Source organism: Stegostoma tigrinum, chromosome 24 (genome assembly GCF_030684315.1).
Source record: "Stegostoma tigrinum isolate sSteTig4 chromosome 24, sSteTig4.hap1, whole genome shotgun sequence".
Lineage (NCBI taxonomy): Eukaryota > Metazoa > Chordata > Chondrichthyes > Orectolobiformes > Stegostomatidae > Stegostoma > Stegostoma tigrinum.
In genome coordinates this window covers 350,529-376,200 of record NC_081377.1, presented here as the reverse complement: position 1 = coordinate 376,200, position 25,672 = coordinate 350,529, and the positions used below count along the sequence as shown (strand labels likewise).

The 25,672-nt window shown below is 43.3% G+C and overlaps 1 protein-coding gene across 2 annotated transcripts in view; it reads left to right on the top strand.

Moving 5' to 3' along the window:
- Nucleotides 1-17,521: 17,521 nt before the first annotated feature.
- LOC125465071 (granulocyte colony-stimulating factor receptor-like) overlaps nucleotides 17,522-25,672 on the top strand; it is a 176,390-nt gene continuing 168,239 nt past the window's right edge. For both annotated transcript variants that reach the window (XM_048558159.2, XM_048558158.2), the window contains exon 1: nucleotides 17,522-17,863. The gene's annotated coding sequence lies outside the window, so the exon portion shown is untranslated. The remainder of the gene's footprint in view (nucleotides 17,864-25,672) is intronic.

Genomic DNA, 25,672 nt, shown 5'->3' with positions numbered 1-25,672 from the left:
TTGCTATAAACGCATGCCCCCAGTATTAGAGAATTTGTTTGGGAAAAGGATTCTGACCATAATTTTACGATCTTCTATCAGGTCTCCTGTCAGCCTCCGCCGCCCCAGAGAAAACAACCCAAGTTTTTCTTACCTTTCTTTATAGCTTATACCCTCTAACCCTGTTAAACCTCTTCTGCACCCTCTCCAAAGCCTCCATATTGTTCCTGTAATGTGGCAACCAGTTTTGAATGCAATGCTCAAAGTGTGGCCCAACCAAAGTTAATAAAGCTGCAACATGACATCCTGACTCTTGTACTCAATTCCCTGATCAATAAAGGAAAGCAACTTCTTTACCACCACTCTATCAACTTGTGTGGCCACTTTCAGGGAGATATAGACTTGAACTGCAAGATCCCTCTCAAAATCAGTGCTGTTCAGGATCCAGCCATTAACTATATACGTTTCCTTAGCAATTGATCTTCCTAAGTGCAGCACCTCACACTTACCCAGATCCCCCTTGCATGTTTGTCCTGACCAAGAACATCGCCTCACATTTATCCAGATTGAATTCAATTGGTCATTAGAGGGAAGGGAGAGTTTGGCAGAGTTGATTTGTAGGTTTACAAAGGAAAAACATACATCAGTATTGCAGGGTAAATGTTTGGATAATGATCCCCAGAGTGGGATAAAGTATACTTAACTAGAAAAACAGCAGGAAAGCAATAGGATGTAGAGCTGGATGAAGACAGCAGGCCAAGCAGCATCAGAGGAGCAGGAAGGCTGACGTTTCAGGCCTAGACCCTTCTTCAGAAATGAGGGAGGAGAAGGGGGTTCTGAAATAAATAGGGAGAGAGGGGGAGGCGGATAGAAGATGGATAGAGGAGAAGATAGGTGGAGGAGACAGACAGATCAAAGAGGCAGGGATGGGAGTAAAGGGGGAGGTGTAGGGGCAGGTGTGGCACTCAAAACTGCCAGGTGAGGTGGGGCTGGAGGGGAGTATGGAGTGGACAAGGGAGTCACAGAGAGAGTGGTCCCTCCGGAAAGCCCTCATCCCCATCCCAGGCCCCAAGAAAACTTTCCACATCAAGCAGATGTTCACCTGCACATCTGGTAATGTGGTATACTGCATCCGTTGTTCCTGTTGTGGCCTCCTCTAGATCGGGGAAACCAAGCGGAGGCTTGGGGACGACTTTGCAGAACACCTACGCTCGGTTCGCACTAAACAACTGCACTTCCTAGTCGTGAACCATTTCAACTCCCCCTCCCATTCTGCAGACGACATGTCCATCTTGGGCCTCCTGCAGTGCCACAACGATGCTACCTGAAGGTTGCAGGAACAGCACCTCATATTCCGCTTGGGAACCCTGCAGCCCAATGGTATCAATGTGGATTTCACAAGCTTCAAAATCTTCCCTCCCCCTACCCCATCCCAAAACCAGTCCAGCTTGTCCGGCCTCCCTAACCAGTCCTTCATCCCACCTATCCCCTCCTCTCACCTCAAGCCCCACTCCCAACTCCTACCTACTAACCTCATCCCACCCCCTTGACCTATCCATCCTCCCTGGACTGACCTATCTCCTCCCTATCTCCCCACCTATACTGGCTCCATCCCCGCCACTTCGACCTGTCTGTCTCCACTCCACCTATCTTCTCTCTAGTGCAAGCAATATCCTTATACTGTGACAAACGGAACTGCACACAGTAATCCAGCTGCTTCCTGTTCTAATGTCTTTTACATCACTAACATTACCTTCCTGCTGTTGTATTCAATGCCTTGACTATTGAAGGAAAGTTTCCTATATGACCTTTTCCACTTGTCCTGTTGCTTTCAAGGGTATATGGACATGATCAGGGAGACACTGATTCTCTATACTTAGAATCATAGCGTCATGTAGCACAGAAACAGATCCTTCAGTCCAGCTCATCTGCACTGACCAAATTTCCCAAACTAGTCTCTCTTCAACAAGAAGATTAAAGTCACCATAATTATGCTCTGTTCTTTTTACAGGCTCCTGTTACTTATTGATTTATGCCCTTTCCTACAGTGTTTGGGGGTCTATATACTACTCCTGCCAATGTCTTCTTTCCTTTGATGTTATTTACCTCCATCCAAATGGACTCCATATTATCCAACCTGAGATCATATTTCACAACTGCCCTCATTTCATTTCTTATTAATAGGGCTGTCCTATCGCCTTTTCCTTCCATGCCGTCTGTCTGGAAAGTCAAATCTTCTTGAAAGCTAAGTTCCCAGTTCTGATCGCTTTGTAATCATGTCTCTATAATGGCTGCATGCTCACATCCATTTACCTTGATTTGCACCATAAGTTCATCTACCTCATTCTGATTGCTTTGTACATTAGGATGCAAAACCCTTAGGTTTGTCTTCTTGCCATTTTTAATTATCCTAACTTTTCCTTGCACTGTGGCCTATTTGCTTCGTACCCTTGATTACTGTGTTTACTGTTTTTGCATTTTATTGTTCTTTCTTTTATTGCCCTCCTTGTTTCTTCTTCCCTTGTCACTCTGCTTAGAATCCCTTCTCCCTGCCACACCAGTTTAAACCGGTGGGAACCATACTATCAAATACTTGCCTAGGGTCCTCCTATTTATTGTGCACTTGCCTCCCAGAATTCTTCATCTCTTAAATTTCATGATTAAATTCCATTTCCCTCTGTTCAGTCTATCTGACCACCCCATCTATACCATTCTATAGCCTAAGATTTTCTTCCTCACTATTTACTGCACCACCAATTTTGTATCATCTGCAAACCTATTGATCAAACCTTTACATTCATGTCAAGATCATTAACTTACACAACAAACAGCAAAAGATCCAGCACCGAACCCGGTGGTACACTACTGGACAAGAACCCCCAGTCACAAAAACACCCTCTGACAATCACCCTCTGCTTCCTGCCACTAAGCCAATTTTGGACCCAGTTTGCTAAATTGCCTTGGATCCTATTAACTCTTAACTTCTTGACCAATCATGTAAGGCCTTGTGGATAGCTTTACCAAAATCCATGTAGACTACATCCACAGCAGCACTATAATCATCTCATCTAGGTAGCTCCTTGCAAGATTTACTCAACCTACCAATCATGATCTACCGTTGACAAAGCCAAGTTGACTGTTTTTAATTATTCCTTGCCTTGTCAGGTGGCATTAATTCTGCCCATCAGAATCTTTTCCAATTGTTTCCCTACCACTGATGTCACACCTTCCAGTTTATCCATATCACCTTTCTTGAATATGGTACCACTCTAGTTGTCCTCCTGTCCTCTGGTACCTCACTACTGTCCAGAGAGGATTTGTAGATTAATGTTCAGGCCCCTGAAATCTTACTTGCCTTGCACAGCTACCAATGCTAAACTGAGGGAATTATCCAATTAAGCTTGCTAATGCATTCATGCTCTCAATTATAATTTGTTCAAGTGTGTTACATTCCTCTCCCTTCATTTCTATACATAACGTTGTTCGTCTCTATCATGAACTTGGATATGAAATGCTCAGTCAAAACCGCACCTGTATCTTTTGGCTTCACTAGTATTTTGACATTTCAGTCTCAAATGGGCCTCACTCTTTACCTGGTAATTCTCTTGCACCTGAAATACTTAGAAAATGTCTACCATAAGCTTCCTTTCTTTTTCTTTAACGTATCTTCAACATCCAAGTCTCTGGAAATTTTGCTCCCACGCTTCACCTTTTACGGGAAGATGTTGGCCCCTACACTTTCACAATTTCCCTTTGGAATATCTCCATCTGTTCTGACATAGATTTTCCTTTAAATGGCTGCTCGCAGTCCAGTTTGGCCATTCCTGTCTCATATTTAAAATCAGTTTTCACTCAAGTCGCCCCTTCCTCCCTGTCTTCTCCCACCTTTTTCAGCTGAATTCTGATTGTGTGTATTTCCCAGAGGAATTGTTCTCAATGTTTTCCATGACAGGAAAACTGTTCTTGAGTAAGATGCATCCTGGCACTTTGCTAACTGCCTGCTTTCTTATGACTGGTGGCCCATTCCTTCCCTGACTGCATTTCCTTAAGTTGCAGGGTGACCATATCTGGAAACATTAACTCACAGCTTCACATAATCACTGTTCCTTCAACTGAAGCTCAACTCTAACCCCTGACATTCAAGCTCATCAAACCAGTGGCAATGCCTGCAGATGTAACTGTCCAGACTGTCTGGAGTCCCATATGCTGCAGGCTGTGCAATACATGAGACTGAATACCCCTGTCTTTAGTTTAAAAAACACTCTTCCCTTGAAAGGAAACCAAGTAGAAAATTAAGTTATCTGTCTTTGAAAATTGTTTCCTTTAGATGGAAGATGGGAAAAAGTGGCTGCTGTAAGAGCTGCTCCTTTTTTTTGAAGTATTTTCAGTGATGGAGCTGATTCCTCAAATTCTAGGAGCAATAGTTACTTTTTTATAAGCTGCTGCATTATTTTGGAACTTTAGAAAAAAAAGAGATCAGAACATTGGCACTTTAAAAAAGGAGGAAGACAGACAAAGCAGTGACTGTGTGGGAATTGAAACAGAGAAGTAAACCTGCTTTTTTTCTGGAGAAGGGTCTAGGCCCGAAACATCAGACTTCCTGCTCCTGTGATGCTGCTTGGCCTGCTGCGTTCATCCAGCTTTACACCTTGTTATTATCAGTAAACCTGCTCAGCTGTCTGACCCAACTGCGAACGTGCATGGTGATTGCCTCTGCTGTTTAGTTTCAAATACCTTTGGATATCGGAATTCATTCAAGAAAAATAAACAAACAGTGAAATTCGTAGCTGACCTTAGAGTGGGTGGCTTACAGCAGGGGAACAGCTAAATGGCTCTTTTAAGGTGCTACCTTACTGTTTACATTGTGCAAACCACAATAGAGTATGTTTTTTGATTGTATTTTTTATTGAGATCTGTCTTTTGATTAAAATTTCAAAACATAAAACATAGGCACTAAGTTAGTCTGGAGCAGTGTTGTAAGAACAGTGAGACTGGGTGTCTAGATTGTTAAGGTGCAAAGATGGCTTTTAGTAGAGTGTTCTCCTCTTGTCCGATGTGGGAGATTAGGGAGAGTTTCCATGTTACTGATGATTATTTCTGCAGGAAGTGTGTTTGATTGCGAACCTTTCAGGATCACATCGATTAGTTGCATGGGCAGTTAGAGGCAAGGAGGAATTTACGGGAGCTGGGAGTGTGATGGATGGTGGTTGCAGGAGGGTGGAAAAACTGTACATATAGTCAGGTAGATGGGTCACTTCTAGGAAAGGCATAAGAGAAAGGTAGGTAGTGCTGAAGTCTCCTGTAGCTATCCCCATCTCTTACAAGTAAGCTGCTTTGGAAAGTGTAGGGGGTGATGGACTCTCAGCTGAATGTAGCACTGACAGCCAGGTTTCTGAAACTGAGACTGGCTGTAATGTTACGGGGAATGTGTCAGGTTCCAAGTGATCAATTGTAATAGGGAACTGTTTAGACAGACAGGCTCTGATGAAGGGTCTAGGCCCGAAACGTCTGCTTTTGTGCTCCTGAGATGCTGCTGGGCCTGCTGTGTTCATCCAGCCTCACACTTTATTATCTTGTTTAGACAGACAGATGTTTTTACAGCTGACAACAAGGCATCAGAATAGTGTGTTGCCTACCTGGTGCCAGGATCAAGGCTATCTCAGAGTGGGGGGCAGAATATTCTCAAAGGTAAGCAGGATGTCACTGTACACATTGGAATTAATGACATAGGAAGGGAAAAAGATGAAATTCTGAGAAAAGGATGAGATTCTGAGGAATGAATATGAGAAATTGGGCAGGAATTTAAAAATTATGTTCTTGAGAATAGTAATATCAGGATTATTCCTAGTCCCATGAGCTAGTGAGGGTAGAAATCGGAGGATAGAGCAGATGAATGAGTAGCTGAGGACCTGGTGCAGAGGAGAAGGATTCACATTTTTGGATCATAGGGATCTCTTCTGGGGTAGAAGTGACCTGTATAAGAAAGACAGATTGCATGTGAATTGGAAGGGGACTAATATATTGGTGGGGAGATTTGTTTGAGCTGCTTGGGAGGATTTATACTAGTAAGGAGAGTGTGGGTGTGTGACCCAGGGAGATAGTGAGGAAGAGACCAGTCTGAGACTGGTGTTGTTGTGAAAAGAAGCAAGTCAAATAGTCAGGGTAGGTAGGCACAAACAGAGAATGAGGTAGGACTGATTAATTAAGCTACATTTATTTCAATGCACGAGACATCAAGTAAGGCAGATGAACTGAGGGCATGCTTAGGATTGGGATATCTTAGTAATTATAGAAATGTGGCTCAGGGATGGACCGGATTGGCATCCTAATGTTTCAGGGGTGGGGAATCTGTGGCCTTTTGGGGTAATAGTTGTGGCCTTCTGCCCAAAAGTACTAAATCCACCTTTTTAGATCGGTGTACCATTTTAAAATTTTTTACTAGTGACTCGGTCATGTCAAAAACTAAGAAAAATTAAAGGAAGAGTATTGAATGAAGAATGGGAATTACAGAATTATGTAGTTGCTGAGAAAGATAAAATTATGTGTTTGCTCTGCAATGCCATAATTGCAACAATGAAGAAATCCAAAGTATATCAGCATTGTACAACTCAGAAGAACCACAGATATGCTAAATTGAAACCCCAAAAGTCTGCACTTAAGAAAAAGCAGCAGCAGCAAGCATTTAAAATGATGTCAGGACAAGGGACTGACATCACTGAAGCAACTTATACAGTAGCATGTATGCTTGGAAGAAATGGTAAGTCATTTAGCAATCTGGAAATCATAAAATAATGCATTGCTGAAGTTGTAGAATGTTCAGATTCAGATAAGGTTAAAAAGTACAACAACAAGCTCTTTGAAGAAGGACCATAACTGATCGGCAACATGAAGTAGTCCTCATTGTAACAGAACAACTTCATACAGCATGCCATAGCGAAGCCATTTATTATTTAATTACTTTGGATGACATAACTGACATTGACTCAGTGCAGGTGTCATTTTTTATTCGTATTATAACGACAGATTTTCATTAACACAAGGAGTTACGACTTTGGGTACCCTTACAGTGAGGGCACTTGGAGTTGACATCTTCACTGTCTTCAAAGAAAAATGCTGTGAGGCGAAACTACGTTCATGTAATTTACACTACAGACAGTGTGAGGAAACATGAGAGGAAACCGTGAAGGATTGTTGCGTTACTGTAAAAAGAATTGCTAGATCCAGATACTTTGATTTTCTTACATTGTCTTATGCATCAACAGAATCTCTGTGCCAAATCTACTATTTTTAAGTGACACATTAAATAAAATCATAGGTATTTGATAAGGTTCCCCACAGCAGGCTCAACAAGGCATTTGATAAGGTTCCCCACAGCAGGCTCATTCATAAAGTCAGGAGGTATGGGATACTGGGTGAGTTGGCTGTCTGGATTCAGAATTGGTTGGCTGACAGGAGGCAGAGAGTGGTTGTAGATGGTAAGTATTCTGCCTGGAGGTCAGTGCTGAGTGGTGTCCCACAGGGGTCTGTTCTTGGGCCTCTGCTCTTTGTAGTTTTTATAAATGACTTGGATGAGTAGGTTGAGGGGTGGGTTTAGTATGTTTGCTGATGACACAAAGGTTGGAGGTGCCGTTGATAGTATCAAGGGCTATTGCAGGCTTCAGAGAGACATTGACAGAATGCAGAGCTGGGCTGAGAAATGGCAGATGGAGTTCAACCTGGATAAATGCAAAGTGATGCATTTTGGAAGGTCAAACTTAAATGCTGAATATAGGATTAAAGGCAGGATTCTCGGCAGTGTGGAGGAACAGTGGGATCTTGGTGTTCAAGTGCATAACTCCCTCAAAGTTGCCACCCAGGTGGATAAGGTTGTTAAGAAAGCATATGGCTTTCATTAACAGGGGGATCGAGTTTAAGAGCCGCGAGGTTATGCTGCAGCTCTACAAAACCCTGGTGAGACCACACTTGGAACATTGTTTCCAGTTGTGGTCGCCCTATTATAGGAAAGATGTGGAGCCTTTGGAGAGGGTGCAAAGGAGGTTTACCAGGATGCTGCCTGGACTGGAGGGCTTGTCTTGCGAGGAGAGGTTGACTGAGCTCAGACTTTTCTCCCTGGAGAGAAGGAGGAAGAGAGGCTACCTGATCGAGGTGTACAAGGTAATGAGAGGCACGGATAGAGTCGATAGCCAGAGACCTTTCCCCAGGGCAGGATTGACTGCCACGAGGGGTCATAGTTTTAAGGTGTTAGGAGGAAGGTATAGAGGAGACGTCAGAGGGAGGTTCTTCACCCAGAGATTTGTGAGCTATTGGAATATTTTACCAGTGGTAGTCGTGGAAGCGGAGTCATTAGTGACATTTAAGTGACTGCTGGACATGCACATGGACAGCAGTGAATTGAGGGGAATGTAGGTTAGGTTATTTTATTTTTGGATTAGGAATATTCCATGGCACAACATCGTGGGCCGAAGGGCCTGTACTGTGCTGTACTTTTCTATGTTCTATGTATTGGAAATTACATTTGAGAAAATGCATCACGGCATTGCCAATTTTGGAACATACTTCAGCTTGATTATGAAACTTTCAGTGTGGATCTGCCAAATCATTCTAAAGTGCACTGATTGTCCCAAGGACAAATACTTGAAAAACTTTTATCTTTGCGAAAACAAATCGCAAGAGTTCTTGAGGAACTGAATGAACGATGCGAATTGCCAAAAGAGGATATCTGCAGAAATACTGCATTTTTGTGTGATAGAATGTCAAAGCAAAATGATCTGAATATTTTTTGCAAGGTTAAACTAAATCTATACATAATACATGGCTAAAATTCTAGGCATTTCGGAAAAAACTGACCTTTTCCAAAACTCTCCCTTATCTGATTGGAACTTTCAGCTGAACACTTTCCTGAACTGGCAAATATAATTAATGAACAGGAGTCAAACATATCATTAAGGAAATGTGATATGAAAGAATACACAGCTGTTTGAGATTCCCTGAATGGAGAATGTTGTGAAAGGTTTACAAATTTTGAGAAACATGATCTCACACTGAATTTCTGAAATTTTCTGAAGAAGGGTCTAGATCCGAAACAACAAAATGTGAGGCTGGATGAACACAGCAGGCCAAGCAGCATCTCAGGAGCACAAAAGCTGACGTTTCGGGCCTAGACCCCTCCTGAGATGCTGCTTGGCCTGCTGTGTTCATCCAGCCTCGCATTTTGTGTCTTGGATTCTCCAGCATCTGCAGTTCCCATTATCTCTAGATCCGAAACGTCAGCTTTCCTGCTCCTCTGATACTGCTTGGCTTGCTGTATTCATCCAGCTCTACACATTGCTATCTCACACTGAAACTAGCTTTTCACCCACACCTAGTTGATATCTCCAAAGCACCTGATGACTTACAGTTGGAATTGATTGAGCTGTCAGAAGATAATATTCTGAAGTCCCTATTGGACACTAAGAAGGATCCCACTGAAATATGCAAAAATGCTGTTGTATACCCACTTCTACATCAATGTGCTCATTGAATGTTGTCTTGTTTTGGCACAACCTGCTGTTGTGAATCAACATTTTCTAATGAGACACAAATTAAAATGCGCTTGAGATCTCAGATGATGGATATTCATCTGGAAGACCAATTAATGCTGTGGCCAATGATGTTGGAACCAAATATTTGATTCCTACCTCGTAATAAGCAATCATAAAAAAGTCAGCAAATTGTTTGTTGTCTAAATTTTTCACTTATTAGTAGTTCTATTGTCAACATTGCCAAACAAATAAATGTGACTTTGCAGAATATTTATTTCATTTAAAGTCCTTTAATTAAAATGATTGAATATGTTGACAAAAATATGATATTTTGTTGTATATGTTAAATTCTCAGCATGCAACCTAATGGGATCTTGGTTAAATAAAATGTGGCCTTCCAACATATAAAGGTTTCCCACCCCTGGCATAGACGCTATTGGAAGGATGGAAAGGGGAAGGCTCGTGTTGCATTTTTGATCAAGGATAACAGTACGGCTGTACTTAGGGAGGAACTTCCTAGAAATATGTCCAAGGAAGTTATTTGAGTGGAACTGAGAAATAAGAAAGGATGATCACCTTATTGGGATTGTACTATGGAGCCCCCAGTAGTCAGCAGGAAAATGAGAAACAAAATGGTAAGGAGATCTCAGATATCTGTAATAACAGGGTGGTTATGAATGGAATTGTAACTTTCCAAATATCGACTGGGACTGCCATAGTGTTAAGTGTGTACAAGAAAGTTTTCAGTATGTGCGTGTACTGACAAGAGAAGGTGGAAAACTTGACCTACTCTAGGGGAATAAGGCAGGGTACATGACTGAGGTGTCAGTGGGGGTGTACTTTGGGGCCAGTGACCATAACTCCATTAATTTTAAAATAGTAATGGAAAAGGATAGACCGGATCTAAAAGTTAAAATTCTAAACTGGAGGAAGGCCAATTTTGATGGTATTAGGCAAGAACTTTGAAAAATTGATTAGCGTCAGATATTTGCAGGTAAAGGGATGGCTTCAATTGATGAGATAACGAGAGTTCCAGAGATGGTATGTTCCTGTTAGGGTGAAGGACTAGGCTGGTAGGTGTAGGGAGTGCTGGATGACTAGAGAAATTGACATTTTGGATTTGTGGGTATAGACAACGGAGATTGAGTGAATCCGTGGAACAGTATAAAGGCAATAAGAGTATACTTAAGTGGGAAATCAGGAGTGCAAAAAGGTGATGAGATACATTGAACACACTGAGTGCCTGTAACGGGGCATTAAACACTGTGAGAGTCAATTGAACAGCATGTGTTTCACTGACAGCATTATACACAGTGACTGTCACTGACTGGGAATTGAACACTGTGTGTGTCACTGACAGAGCATTGAACACAATGAGTGTCACTGACAGGGAAATGATCACAGTGAGCGTCACTGACAGGGAATTGATCACTGTGAGCGTCACTGACGGGGTATTGAACTCATTTACAGTCATTGACAGGGCATTGAACACTGTGAGTATCAATGACAGGGTATTGAATAGCGTGAGTGTCACTGACAACATTGAACACAGTGAGTACCAGTGACAGGGGATTGAACACACTGAGTATCACTGACAAGGCATTGAACACAGTGAGAATCGATCACAGGGCATTGAACACTGTGTGTCACATTGATCACAAAGAGCATTGAAGACAGTGAGAGTCACTTCCAGGACATCGAACAGAAATGAGTATCAATGACAGGGCATTGAACACGATGAGTATCAATGACAGGGCATTGAACACGATGAGTATCAATGACATGGCATTGAACATGATGAGTATCAATGACAGGGCGTTGAACACAGTGAGTATCACTAACAGGGAATTGCACACACTGAGTATCCATAAACGGGCATTGAATACCCTGAGAATCAATGACAAGGCATCGAACACAGTGGCAGTCATGACAGGGCACTGAACAGCGTGAGTGTCACTGACAGCATTGTACATAGTGAGTGTCACTGACAGCATTGTACATAGTGAGTGTCAATGACGGGGCATTCAACACGGACCGTCATTGACAGGGCATTGAACATGGACTGTCATTGACAGGGCATTGAACACAATGAGTGGCACAGACAGGGCAGTGAACACAGTGAGTGTCACTGACAGAGCATTGAACACAGTGAGTGTCACTGACAGGGAATTGAACACAGTGAGTGTCACTGACAGGGCATTGAACACAGTGAGTGTCACTGACAGAGCATTGAACACAGTGAGTGTCACTGACAGGGCATTGAACACAGTGAGTGTCACTGACAGGGCATTGAACACAGTGAGTGTCACTGACAGGGCATTGAACACAGTGAGTGTCACTGACAGAGCATTGAACACAGTGAGTGTCACTGACAGGGCATTGAACACAGTGAGTGTCACTGACAGGGCATTGAACACAGTGAGTGTCACTGACAGAGCATTGAACACAGTGAGTGTCACTGACAGGGCATTGAACACAGTGAGTGTCACTGACAGGGCATTGAACACAGTGAGTGTCACTGACAGGGAATTGAACACAGTGAGTGTCACTGACAGGGCATTGAACACAGTGAGTGTCACTGACAGGGCATTGAACACAGTGAGTGTCACTGACAGAGCATTGAACACAGTGAGTGTCACTGACAGGGCATTGAACACAGTGAGTGTCACTGACAGGGCATTGAACACAGTGAGTGTCACTGACAGGGAATTGAACACAGTGAGTGTCACTGACAGGGCATTGAACACAGTGAGTGTCACTGACAGGGCATTGAACACGGTGAGTGTCACTGACAGGGTATTGTACAGTGTGAGTGACACTGACAGGGCTTTGAACACATTGAATGTCAATGACAGGGAATTGAACACAGTGTGTGTCTCTTGGGGCATTGAACACAGTGAGTGTCATTGATAAGGAATTGAACACAATAAGAATCACTGACAGCATTGATCGCAGTATCAGTGACAAGGCACTGATCACAGTGAGTAGCACTGACAGGGGCACTAAACACAATGAGTAACAATGACAAGGCATTGAACTGCGTGAGTGTCACTGACAGCATTGAACACATTGAGTATCACTGACATCTTTGAGCACAGCATCAGTGACCGGGGATTGAACACACTGAGTATCATTGAAAAGGCATTGAAACAGTGAGAGTCGATCACAGGGCATTGAACAACATGTGTTTCACTGACAGCATTATACACAGTGACTGTCACTGACTGGGAATTGAACACAGTGAGTATCAATGACAGGGTATAGAACACAGTGAGAGTCACTACACTGCTTTGAATAGCGGGTGTTTCACTGACACCATTACAACAGAGTGAGTGTCACTGACAGGAATTGAACACAGTGTGTGTCCCTGACAGAGTATTGAACTTTGAGAAGGTGACCAAACAGGTTGATGAGAGTAAACCAGTCGATGTGGTGTATATGGATTTCAGCAAGGCGTTCGATAAAGCTCCCCACAGTAGGTGATTGTACAAAATGTGGAGGAATGGGATTGTGGGAGATATAGCAGTTTGGATCAGAAATTGGCTTGCTGAAAGAAGACAGAGGGTGGTGGTTGATGGGAAATGTTCATCCTGGAGTCCAGTTACAAGTAGTGAACTGCAACGGTCAGGTGTTGGGTCCACTGCTGTTCATAATTTTTATAAATGACCTGGATGAGGGCGTAGAAGGATGGGTTAGTAAATTTGCAGACGACACCAAGGTCGGTGGAGTTGTGGATAGTGACGAAGGATGTTGTAGGTTGCAGAGAGACATAGATAAGCTGCAGAGCTGGGCTGAGAGGTGGCAAATGGAGTTTAATGCGGACAAGTGTGAGGTGATGCACTTTGGTAGGAGTAACCAGAATGCAAAGTACTGGGCTAATGTTAAGATTCTTGGTAGTGTAGATGAGCAGAGAGATCTCGGTATCCATGTACACAGATCCTTGAAAGTTGCCACCCAGGTTGACAGGGCGGTTAAGAAGGCATACAGTGTTTTAGCTTTTATTAATAGAGGGATCGAGTTCCGGAACCAAGAGGTTATGCTGCAGCTGTACAAAACTCTGGAGCAGCCGCACTTGGAGTATTGCGTACAGTTCTGGTCACCACATTATAAGAAGGATGTGGAAGCTTTGGAAAGAGTGCAGAGGAGATTTACTACGATGTTGCCTGGTATAGAGGGAAGGCCTTACAAGGAAATGCTGAGGGACTTGAGGCTGTTTTCGTTAGAGAGAAGAAGGTTGAGAGGTGACTTAATTGAGACGTATAAAATAATCAGAGGGTTAGATAGGGTGGATAGGGAGAGCCTTTTTGCTAGGATGGTGATGGCGAGCCAAGGGGGCATAGCTTTAAATTGAGGGGTGAAAGATATAGGACAGATGTCAGAGGTAGTTTCTTTACTCAGAGAGTAGTAGGGGAATGGAACGCTTTGCCTGCAACGGTAGTAGATTCGCCAACTTTAAGTACATTTAAGTTGTCATTGGACAAGCATATGGATATACATGGAATAGTGTAGGTTAGATGGGCTTGAGATCGGTATGACAGGTCGGCACAACATCAAGGACCGAAGGGCCTGTACTGTGCTGTTATGTTCTATGAACTCATTGGCTGTATTGACAGGGAAGTGAACACAGTGAGTGTCACTGACAGGGTATTGAACTCATTTACAGTCATTGACAGGGCATTGAACACTGTGTGTATCAATGACAGGGTATTGAACACATTGAGTATCATTGCCAAGGCATTGAACACAGTGAGAGTCAATCACAGAGCATTGAACACAATGTGTCACTGACAGAGCATTGAACACAGTGAGATCACTACAGGGCTTTGAACAGCGTGTTTCATTGACAGCATTATTCACAGTGAGTGTCACTGACAGCATTGAACTGTGAGAGTGTCACTGACAGCATTGAACACATTGAGTATCACTGACATCATTGAACACAGTATCAGTGACCGTGGATTGAACACACTGAGTATCATTGACAAAGCATTGAACACAGTGAGAGTCGATCACAGGGCATTGAACAGCATGTATTTCACTGACAGCATTATACACAGCGACTGTCACTGACTGGGAATTGAACACAGTGAGTATCAATGACAGGGTATTGACAACAGTGAGAGTCACTACAGTGCTTTGAATAGTGGGTGTTTCACTGACACCATTACACAGAGTGAGTGTCACTGACCAGGAATTGAAAAGTGTGTGTCCCTGACAGGGCATTGAACTCATTGGCTGTCATTGACAGGGAATTGAACACAGTGAGTGTCACTGACAGGGTATTGAACTTATTTACAGTCATTGACAGGGCATTGAACACTGTGAGTATCAATGACAAGGTATTGAATAGCGTGATTGTCACTGACAACATTGAACACAGTGAGTACCAGTGACAGGGGATTGAACACACTGAGTATCATTGACAAGGCATTGAACACAGTGAGAGACGATCACAGAGCATTGAACACTGTGTGTCACAGAAAGAGCATTGAAGACAGTGAGTGTCACTTCCAGGACATCAAACAGCAATGAGTAACAATGACAGCACATTGAACACGATGAGTATCAATGACAGGGCATTGAACACGATGAGTATCAATGACAGGGCATTGAACACGATGAGTATCAATGACAGGGCATTGAACACGATGAGTATCAATGACAGAGCATTGAATACGATGAGTATCAATGACAGGGCATTGAACACGATGAGTATCGATGACAGGGCATTGAATACGATGAGTATCGATGACAGGGCATTGAAACACGATGAGTATCAATGACAGGGCATTGAACACGATGAGTATCAATGACAGAGCATTGAATACGATGAGTATCAATGACAGGGCATTGAACACGATGAGTATCAATGACAGGGCATTGAATACGATGAGTATCAATGACAGGGCATTGAAACACGATGAGTATCAATGACAGGGCATTGAAACACGATGAGTATTAATGACAGGGCATTGAAACACGATGAGTATCAATGACAGGGCATTGAAATAGATGAGTATCAATGACAGGGCATTGAAATACGATGAGTATCAATGACAGGGCATTGAACACGATGAGTATCAATGACAGGGCATTGAACATGATGAGTATCAATGACAGGGCATTGAACATGATGCGTATTAATGACAGGGCATTGAAACACGATGAGTATCAATGACAGGGCATTGAACACAGGGAGTATCAATAAAAGGACATTCGACACAATGAGTATCACTAAAAGGGCATTGAACACAGTGAGTCTCACTAACAGGGAATTGCACACACTGAGTATCCATAAACGGGCATTGAATACCCTGACAATCAATGACAAGGCATCAAACACAGTGACAGTCATGACAGGGCACTGAACAGCGTGAGTGTCACTGACAGCATTATACATAGTGAGTGTCAATGATGGGGCATTCAACACTGACTGTCATTGACAGGGCATTGAACACAGTGAGTGGCACAGACAGAGCATTGAACACGGTGAGTGGTGCAGACAAAGCATTGAACATGGTGGGTATCAATGACAGGGCATTGAACACAGTGAGTGTCACTGACAGAGCATTGAACACAGTGAGTGTCACTGACAGGGCATTGAACACAGTGAGTGTCATTGACAGCACTGAATGCAGTGAGTCTCACTGACTGGGAATTGGTCATAGTGAATATTAATGAAAGGGCATTGAACACAGTGAGATCATTACAGGTCTTTGAACAGTGTGTTCACTGACCGCTTTATACAGGGTGAGTGTCACTGTCAGGGCATTGAACACAGTGTGTCACTGATAACATTGAACACAGTGAGTGTCACTGACAGTGAATTGAACACAGTGAGTATCAAAGACAGGGCATGGAACACAGTGAGTATCAATGACAGGACATTGAACACGGTGAGTAGCACTGACGGGGGCATTGAACACAGTGAGCATCAATTGAACACACTGAGTACCATTGACAAGGCATTCAACACAGTGAGTGTCTGTAACGATCTGTTGAACACTGTGAGAGTTGCTCACAGGGCTTTGAACAGCATGTGTTAGTGCATTGAACAGCGTGTGTTTCACTAACCGGCCGTTGAACACAGTGAGTGTCACTGCCAGGGCATTGAACACAGTGAGTGTCACTGACAGCACCGAACAAAGTGAGTCTCACTGACTGTGAATTGATCACACTGAGTATCAATGACAGGGCATTGAACACTGTGAGATCACAACAGGGCTTTGAACAGCGTGAGTGTCACTGATAGGGAATTGAACACAGTGAGTGTCACTGACAGCACCGAACAAAGTGAGCCTCACTGACTGTGAATTGATCACATTGAGTATCAATGACAGGGCATTGAACACTGTGAGATCACAACAGGGCTTTGAACAGCATGAGTGTCACTGATAGGGAATTGAACACAGTGAGTGTCACTGACAGGGCATTGAACACAGTGAGATCACTAACAGGGAATTGCACACACTGAGTATCAATAACAGGACATTGAACACCCTGAGTATCAATGACAAGGCATTGGACCCACTTAGCGTCTGTAACGGGGCATTGAACACAGTGACAGTCAATTACAGGGCATTGGGCAGCGTGAGTGTCACTGACAGCACTATACATAATGTGAATGATTGGGCATTGAACACTGAGTGTCAGTGACAGGGCATTGGACACAGTGAGTGTCAATGACAGGGTATTTGACACAGTGTGATTCACTACAGGGCTTTGAACAGTGTGTGTTTCACTGACAGCACTGAACACATTGAGCACCAATAACAGGGCATTGAACACTGAATATCACTAACAGAGCATTGAATACAGTGAGTAGCACTGACAGCACTGAACACAGTGAGTGTCACTGACAGCATTAATCACAGTGAGTGTGAATGACAGTGAGTGTCGTGACAGGGAATTGAACACAGTGAATGTCACTGACAGTGGGTTGAGCACAATGAGTACCAGTGACAGTGCACAGTGAGTGTCTGTGTGATTTTATTTGTCAGCACATTATCTGGTCGCATTGTTCTCTGTCTTCATTTCACAACTGCAGTTTCTTCCTTTTTTTAATTTCAGTTTTTGTAATGTTTTCGTGTCTTTTTTTGCTCTAAAACTGGGAAGTGGCCATTTCAGTGCTGTTTTCGGTTTATTTCATGAGATTTGTGGCTGACTGTTCAGACTCTCATACCAACAGATGATTTTGTCACTTTATTCAATCATGTTGTCCTTGGCTTTGATTCTTACTTGTGCCTGTGAGTATGATGGAAATGTTCTCTCTACTAAATGACGACTAGACTCCAGCAGCACACACTTGATTATATCTCCAGACTGAAGATGGAACAACAGTATTAATGATCTTAATAAACTTGGTAAGTGTCAGTTGTGAGTTGCTAAGCTAGTGATAGATTGGTTGTATTTCTGATTAATTGCTTTAATTTTCTGAGGGAGCACTTCAGTTTGTGTGCATGTTTCCAGTGAAAACTGGGAAATATACAGGCGACTTGGGAAGCCATTCCCAATTACCTCACTAGATACATGAGGGTTTGAGTACTCAAATCCTTCGCTAGAGTTGAGCTGCCTACATATGAATATTTTATCTTGCAATCTCTCAACTAAAGCAATATTTCCACAGATTTTTACATGTAACTGTAAACGCAACTATAACATGATTTATAAATCTAATGAAAGGAAAGCAATAAAACCAATGAATCAAACTGATGGAGTTCCTTCAGTGAATAGTTTGGGTTTCCCACAGGCGATTAGACAACGGAGGGAAAGGCCTGGCCGAGGGGATTTCTGCTGCTGAAACCCCATGGCTTTTCCTTTGGCCGGTTATCTAATCTTAGCAAGATGGTGCTCATTGACCTGCTCTCAAAAGAGCCACACACAACAACAGGAGCAGCAGCAGCTCCTTTGCAATGACTTGTAACTGAACCAGCAGAAAGAGGGGCTTGGGGTGGGTGGTGCGAGAGAGAGACAGCAGCAGATAGAAAATGCGGCAGAGAGACAGAGACCACAGCAGACGGAAAGAGGGTGGCAGAGGCAGTGGGGGGAGGGGGAAGACAGGGAGAGACAGAAAGGGCAGCAGGGAGAGAGAGGAGGAAGTAGAGAAAGAAAGAGAGGAGAGGGGAAAGAGAGTGAACATAGAACATAGAACATTACAGCACAGTACAGGCCCTTCGGTCCTTGATGTTGTGCCGACCCGCCATACCGATCTCAAGCCCATCTAACCTACACTATTCCATGTACGTCCATATGCTTGTCCAATGACGACTAAAATGTACCTAAAGTTGGCGAATCTACTACTGTTGCAGGCAAAGCGTTCCATTCCCTTACTACTCTCTGAGTAAAGAAACTAGCTCTGACATCTGTCCTATATCTTTCACCCCTCAATTTAAAGCTATGCCCCCTCGTGCTCGCCGTCACCATCCTAGGAAAAAGGCTCTCCCTATCCACCCTATCTAACCCTCTGATTATTTTATATGTTTCAATTAAGTCACCTCTCAACCTTCTTCTCTCTAACGAAAACAGCCTCAAGTCCCTCAGCCTTTCCTCGTAAGACTTTCCCTCCATACCAGTAAATCTCCATTGCACCCTTTCCAAAGCTTTCACATCTTTCTTATAATGCAGTGACCAGTGCTGTACGCAATACTCCAAGTGCGGCCACACCATAGTTTTGTACAGCTGCAGCATAACTTCTTGGTTCCGGAACTCAATCCCTCTATTAATAAAAGCTAAAACACTGTATGCCTTCTTAACAGCCCTGTCAACCTGGATGGCAACTTTCAAGGATCTGTGTACATGGACACCGAGATCTCTCTGTTCATCTACACTACCAAGAACCTTACCATTAGCCCAGTACTTTGCATTCCGGTTATTCCTACCAAAGTGCAATGAGGGAGAGAGTGTGGCAGCAGAGAGAGAGAAGGGGGTGTAGAGAGGGAGCAGCAGAGACAGAAAGAGAGAGAGAGGGTGACAGTAATGGAGGGATCTGAAGAGAGAGGGGGGTTGTGGTTAACAGAGAGGATTGAGGGAAACAGAGAATGGGCAAGGAAGAGAACTGGAGAGAGAGAGAGAGTGGGCAACAAGAGTATCTCAGTACATGTGACAATAATAAGATCAAATGAAATCAAAAAGCTTTCTGTACTCTTTTTCTATTTAAATAAGGAAAGAAAGAGGGCAGAAGAGGAAGAAAGAGAGGCAACAGAGAGAAAGGGGTAAGCAGCAGAGAGAGAGAGAGAGAGAGAGCGATAAGGCAACAGAGCGAGAGCAAGAGAGTGGGCAACCAAGAGAAAGAGAGTGTGGAAAACAGAGATATATAGAGAGCAAGCAGGAGAGAGAGGGCGAACATAAGAGAGAGAGAGAAAGAGAGATGGGGAGAGACAGGAAAAGAGAGAGCGAGGAGCAGGGAGACAGCTGACAGAGAGGAGAGAGAGAGAGAGAGACAGAGAGGTGTGGGTGGTGGGTGGATTACTATTTGTGACAGAGGGTGAGAAGAGGAGATGGAGTGCCTGAACAGTTAGATGCAGGTGTCTGGGGTTGTCACATCAGCTGGTGTGTGATCCCTACAGATTTTACTGGGCTGCCTTCCCCAAGCTGTGTGTTGTCATGTCTATGTCTTTCCCTGAATTTCATAGAATCCCTACAGTGTGGCCATTTGGCCCATGGAGCCCACGCCAATGCTTTGTAGAGCATCCCACCCAGATCCACTCGCTGTAACTCTGCATGTTCCCACAATAGCTCACATAGCCTGCACATCCCTAGACACAATGGGTAATTTAGCATGACCAATCCATCTACACATCATTGGACAGTGGGAGGTAACCAAAGCTTTGAAGGAAACCTACATAGACACAGGGAGGACGTGCAAACTCCACACTGACCATTACCCAACGCTGGAATCAAACCTGCTATAATCCTAGCTGCTCTAATCTAACCTCCTGGTGGGAGCATTCAGGACAGAGATATGGAAAACTCTTCGCTTAGAGGGCTGGAATACTTGTGAATTCTCCAGCCCAGACAGTGTGGAGGCTCCACATTTGAAAATATTTAAGGCTGAAGGAGATAGACAATTGACCACTCTGATGTGGAAATGGAGATAGTAACAGAGGATCAACCTTGTTAATACTGAATTGGAAAGATAGTTAGGAAGACAAGAGATGAAGATCTCAGAAAGAATCTACAGACATTGGCAGATGGAATATAAATTGAGAAAACACGAGTTTATATATTTTAGCAGGAAAAATAGAGGAGCTGAAAATTATTTAAATACAAAAAGAGTACAGAAAGCTTTTTGATTTCATTTGATCTTATTATTGTCACATGTACTGAGATACAGTGAATTGTATTGTTTTGTGTACTATCCAAGCAAATCATAGGTTAAATCAGAATAATACAACTGAATGCAGATTACAGCTACAGAGAAGGTGCAGAAAAAGATCAACTCTAATATGAGAGGTCCATTCATAAGTCTGAAAACAGCGGGAAAGAAGCTGTTCTTAAATCTGTTGGTACAAGTTTTCAAAGTCTTATATCTTCTGCCCGATGGAAGAGGATGGAAGAGAGTATAACTGGGTTGGGAGGTGCCTTTGATAATGTTGGTTGTGTTCCTGGGACAGTGGCAAGTATAGACAGAGGCACTGAACAGAAGACTGGTTTTTGAGATGGACTGGGAGAAGGGGCAGAGCCTTATAATCTGATTCATGGTTCTCTGTAATTTCTTGTGGCATTGGGAAGAGCAGTTGCCATACTATCTATAAAAATAGATGAGTCATTGTGGACCTACTTCCTTCGCCTTCTGAGGAAGTGAAGGCGTTGATCTGCTTTGTTAAGCATAGTGTTGATGGACCAGGACAAATTGTTGGTGATATTTACTCCCAGGATCTTGAAACTTTTGACTATCTCCACCTCAGTACCACTGATACTGAGAAGGGCATGTCCTCCACTCCACTTCCTCAAGTCAGTGACTAGCTCCTTCATTGGCAGGAGAGAGTATTGTGTTTACAACAGGCCATTAAATTATCTTGTACTCTGACTTGTTGTCGTTTAAGATCTGACCCATTGCGTGCTGTCATCAGCAAACTTGTAAATGGAGTTAGAGCAGAATTTGGCCACATAGTCATGAGTGTTATGAGAAGGAGCCAAATTCGCAGCGTTGCAGGGCACCGGTGTTGAGGATTATTCTAGAGAAGGCGTTGTCATCTATCCACATTGATTGCGGTCTGCAGGTCAGTAAGTTGAAGATCCAGTTGGAGAGGGAGGACCAGAGACCTAGGTCTTGGAGTATTGAGATGAGTTTGGTTGGAATTATGGTTGTTGAAAGCAGAGCTATGTTCGTTAAGTAGGAGTCTAATATCGGTGTCTTTGATGTCCAGGTGTTCCAGGTATGAGTGTAGGTTCAGGGAGACAGCAACTGCTGTGGACCTATTGTGTTGGTAGGTGAATTGTACAGGATCAAGGCAATCTGGGAGGCAGGAGTTGATGTCAGCCATGACTAACCTCATGAAGCACTTCATAATTATGTATGTCAGAGACACTGGGCAGCACGCCTCCTGATCATTCTTTATCAAGGATGACAGTAGTCTTATTGAAGCAGGTGGGAGCCTCAGATTGGAGTAAAGAGATGTTAAGGATGTCTGTGAGTACTTCCATCAGCTGATCCATGCAGGATGAGGACATGGCCAGTGCCCCTAACCGGGCCAGTCACTTTCTGTGGATTCACTCTCAAAAAGACATTCTCAAAATCTGACGTCTGTGGTGGTGACTGTGGGTATAGGTGCACCTGAGGCTGTTGAAGCAGCTTACATTATTTCACTGACCTTTTGTTCAAAACAAGCGCAGAACACATTGAGCTCATCGGAGAGGGATGCATTGTTGTCAGCTATTCTATGTAACTTTGCGTTGTGGCTGGTTTTATCATGGAAACCTTGTCAGAATTGATGAATCTTTGAGTGGTTAGCCTGGGACTTTAATTTATTCTGGTACTGCCTCTCCGCATCCCTGGTAGATAGGTAGATAGAACACTACAGCACAGTACAGGCCCTTCGGCCCTCGATGTTGTGCCGACCTGTCATACCGATCTCAAGTCCATCTAACCTACACTATTCCATGTACGTCCATATGCTTATCCAATGATGACTTAAATGTACCTAAAGTTGGCGAATCCACTACCGTTGCAGGCAATGGCATTCCATTCCCTTACTACTCTGAGTAAAGAAACCACCTCTGACAACTGTCCTATATCCTTCACCCCTCAACTTAAAGCTATGCCCCCTCGTGCTTGCTGTCACCATCCTAGGAAAAAGGCTCTTCCTATCCACCCTATCTAACCCTCTGATTATTTTATATGTTTCAATTAAGTCACCTCTCAATCTTCTTCTCTCTAATGAAAACAGCCTCGAGTCCCTCAGCCTTTCCTCGTAAGACCTTCCCTCCACACCAGGCAACATCCTAGTAAATCTCCATTGCACCCTTTCCAAAGCTTCCACATCCTTCTTATAACGCGGTGACCAGAACTGTACGCAATACTCCAAGTGCGGCCGCACCAGAGTTTTGTACAGCTGCACCGTAACCTCTTGGTTCCGGAACTCAATCCCTCTATTAATAAAAGCCAAAACACTGTATGCCTTCTTAACCGCCCTGTCAACCTGGGTGGCAACTTTCAAGGATCTGTGTACATAGACACCGAGATCTCTCTGCTCATCTACACTACTAAGAATCTTATCATTAGCCCAGTACTTTGCCTTCCGGTTACTCCTACCAAAGTGCATCACCTCACACTTGTCCGCATTAAACTCCATTTGCCACCTCTCAGCCCAGCTCTGCAGCTTATCTATGTCTCTCTGCAACCTACAGCATCCTTCGTCACTATCCACAACTCCACCGACCTTAGTGTTATCTGCAAATTTACTAACCCATCCTTCTACGTCCTCATCCAGGTCATTTATAAAAATGACAAACAGCAGTGGACCCAACACCGACCCTTGCGGTACACCACTAGTAACTGGTCTCCAGTATGAACATTTCCCATCAACTACCACCCTCTCTCTTCTTTCAGCAAGCCAATTTCCGTTCCAAACTGCTATATCTCCCATAATTCCATTCCTTCGCATTTTGTACAATAGCCTACTGTGGGGAACCTCATCGAACGCCTTGCTGAAATCCATATACACCACATCGACCGGTTTACTCTCATCTACCTGTTTGGTCACCCTCTCAAAGAACTCAATAAGGTTTGTGAGGCACGACCTTCCCTTCACAAAACCGTGCTGACTATCCATAATAAATTTATTCTTTTCTAGATGATTATAAATCCAATCCCTTAGAACCTTTTCCAACACTTTACCAACAACTGAGGTAAGGCTCACTGGTCTATAATTACCAGGGTTGTCTCTACTCCCTTTCTTGAACAGGGGAACCACATTTGCTATCCTTCAGTCTGGCACTGTTCCTGTAGGCAAGGACGAGTTAAAGATCAATGCCAAAGGCTCGGCAATCTCCTCCTTGGCTTCCCAGAGGATCCGAGGATAAATCCCATCCGGCCCAGGGGACCTATCTATCTTCACACTCTATAGGATTTCTAATACCTCTTCCTTGTGAACCTCAATCCCACCTAGTCTAGTAGCCTATATCTCAGTATTCTCCTCGACAACATTGTCGTTTTCGAGAGTGAATACTGTTGAAAAATATTCATTTAGTGCTTCCCCTATCTCCTCTGACTCCACACACAACTTTGGTGGCTTAGCAAAGATCATATCTAAATTTTCTGTATAGGTCAGTGTCACCTGACTTGAACGCCTCAGACCTGGACTTGAGGAGGGAGTGGATCTCCCAGTTCATCCATGGTTTCTGGTTGGGCAGCACTCTGATTAACTTCTTTAGCATGCAGTCCTCTACACACTTACGAGTGATATCTGTGATGGTAGTGGCATACTCATTTAGGTTGGCTGCTGCATTTTTGAATATGGACCAGCCCATCAACTCGAAGCAGTCACGAAGGAGTTCATTCGTTACCTCAGACCACACTGTACAACTTCCTGTACCAAATCCTCGTGCTTCAGTTTCTACTTGTAAGCTGGGAGAAGGAGCGGAGCCTTACGGTCTGATTTACCAAAATGTGGCTGGAGGGTACAGCGAAATGTATCTCTGATGGTTTGAACAGGAATTTGGGAATCCTCATTCATGAATTACAAGAGGTTCAGTGGGTAATAGGGAAGGCAAATGGAATGTAAGCCTTTATTTCAAGGTGAATGGAGTATAAAAGTAAGGAAATTTTGTCAATACATGAACAGTTTTAGGCCTTTATCTGATCAAAGATATACTTGTTACAAAGCTATGCCAGATTCTCAAATACCATCTAAAAATCCAAATATATTCAATCAATTGTTCCCCCTTTATGTGTCCTGTTTGTGATTTTCTCAAAGATTTCTAGTGAATTTGTCAATCATAGTTTCCTCTCCTGAAGCCACATTGATTTTACTTAATCATGTGATACGTTTCTTAATACTCTTCTAAAATGCCTGTTACAATATGGGGTAATAAAATGTGAGGCTGGATGAACACAGCAGGCCAAGCAGCATCTCAGGAGCACAAAAGCTGACGTTTCGGGCCTAGACCCTTCATCGATGAAGGGTCTAGGCCCGAAACGTCAGCTTTTGTGCTCCTGAGATGCTGCTTGGCCTGCTGTGTTCATTCAGCCTCACATTTTATTATCTTGGATTCTTCAGCATCTGCAGTTCACATTATCTCTGTTAAAATATGGGGTTTGTGAACTAAATCAAACCAGCCTCTCTGTCACTGGATTTGCAACACTGGATGAAATTAAATCACTCAATGACCCTAAAAACTATACAATTGTTCCTAATCAGACTTTACAAATAACAGCCCTTTGACAACAAATTTATAACTTAAAACAAAATTACCAATTTATTATGAAGAACATGAACAAAGAACAAAGGAAATTACAGCACAGGAACAGGCCCTTCAGCTCTCCAAGCCTGCACCGACATGCTGCCCTTCACAACTAAGGGTGTAGCTTTAACAGAACACAGATAAACCACAAGGCAATCTAATTAATATCTACAGTCTAAACCCAGTCTTTTTTTAAATACAAAGCCCACTCACACACTGAGCCAGCCAGATGCAGTTCAGGGATAAGTTAGAAAAGAAACAATTGGTCA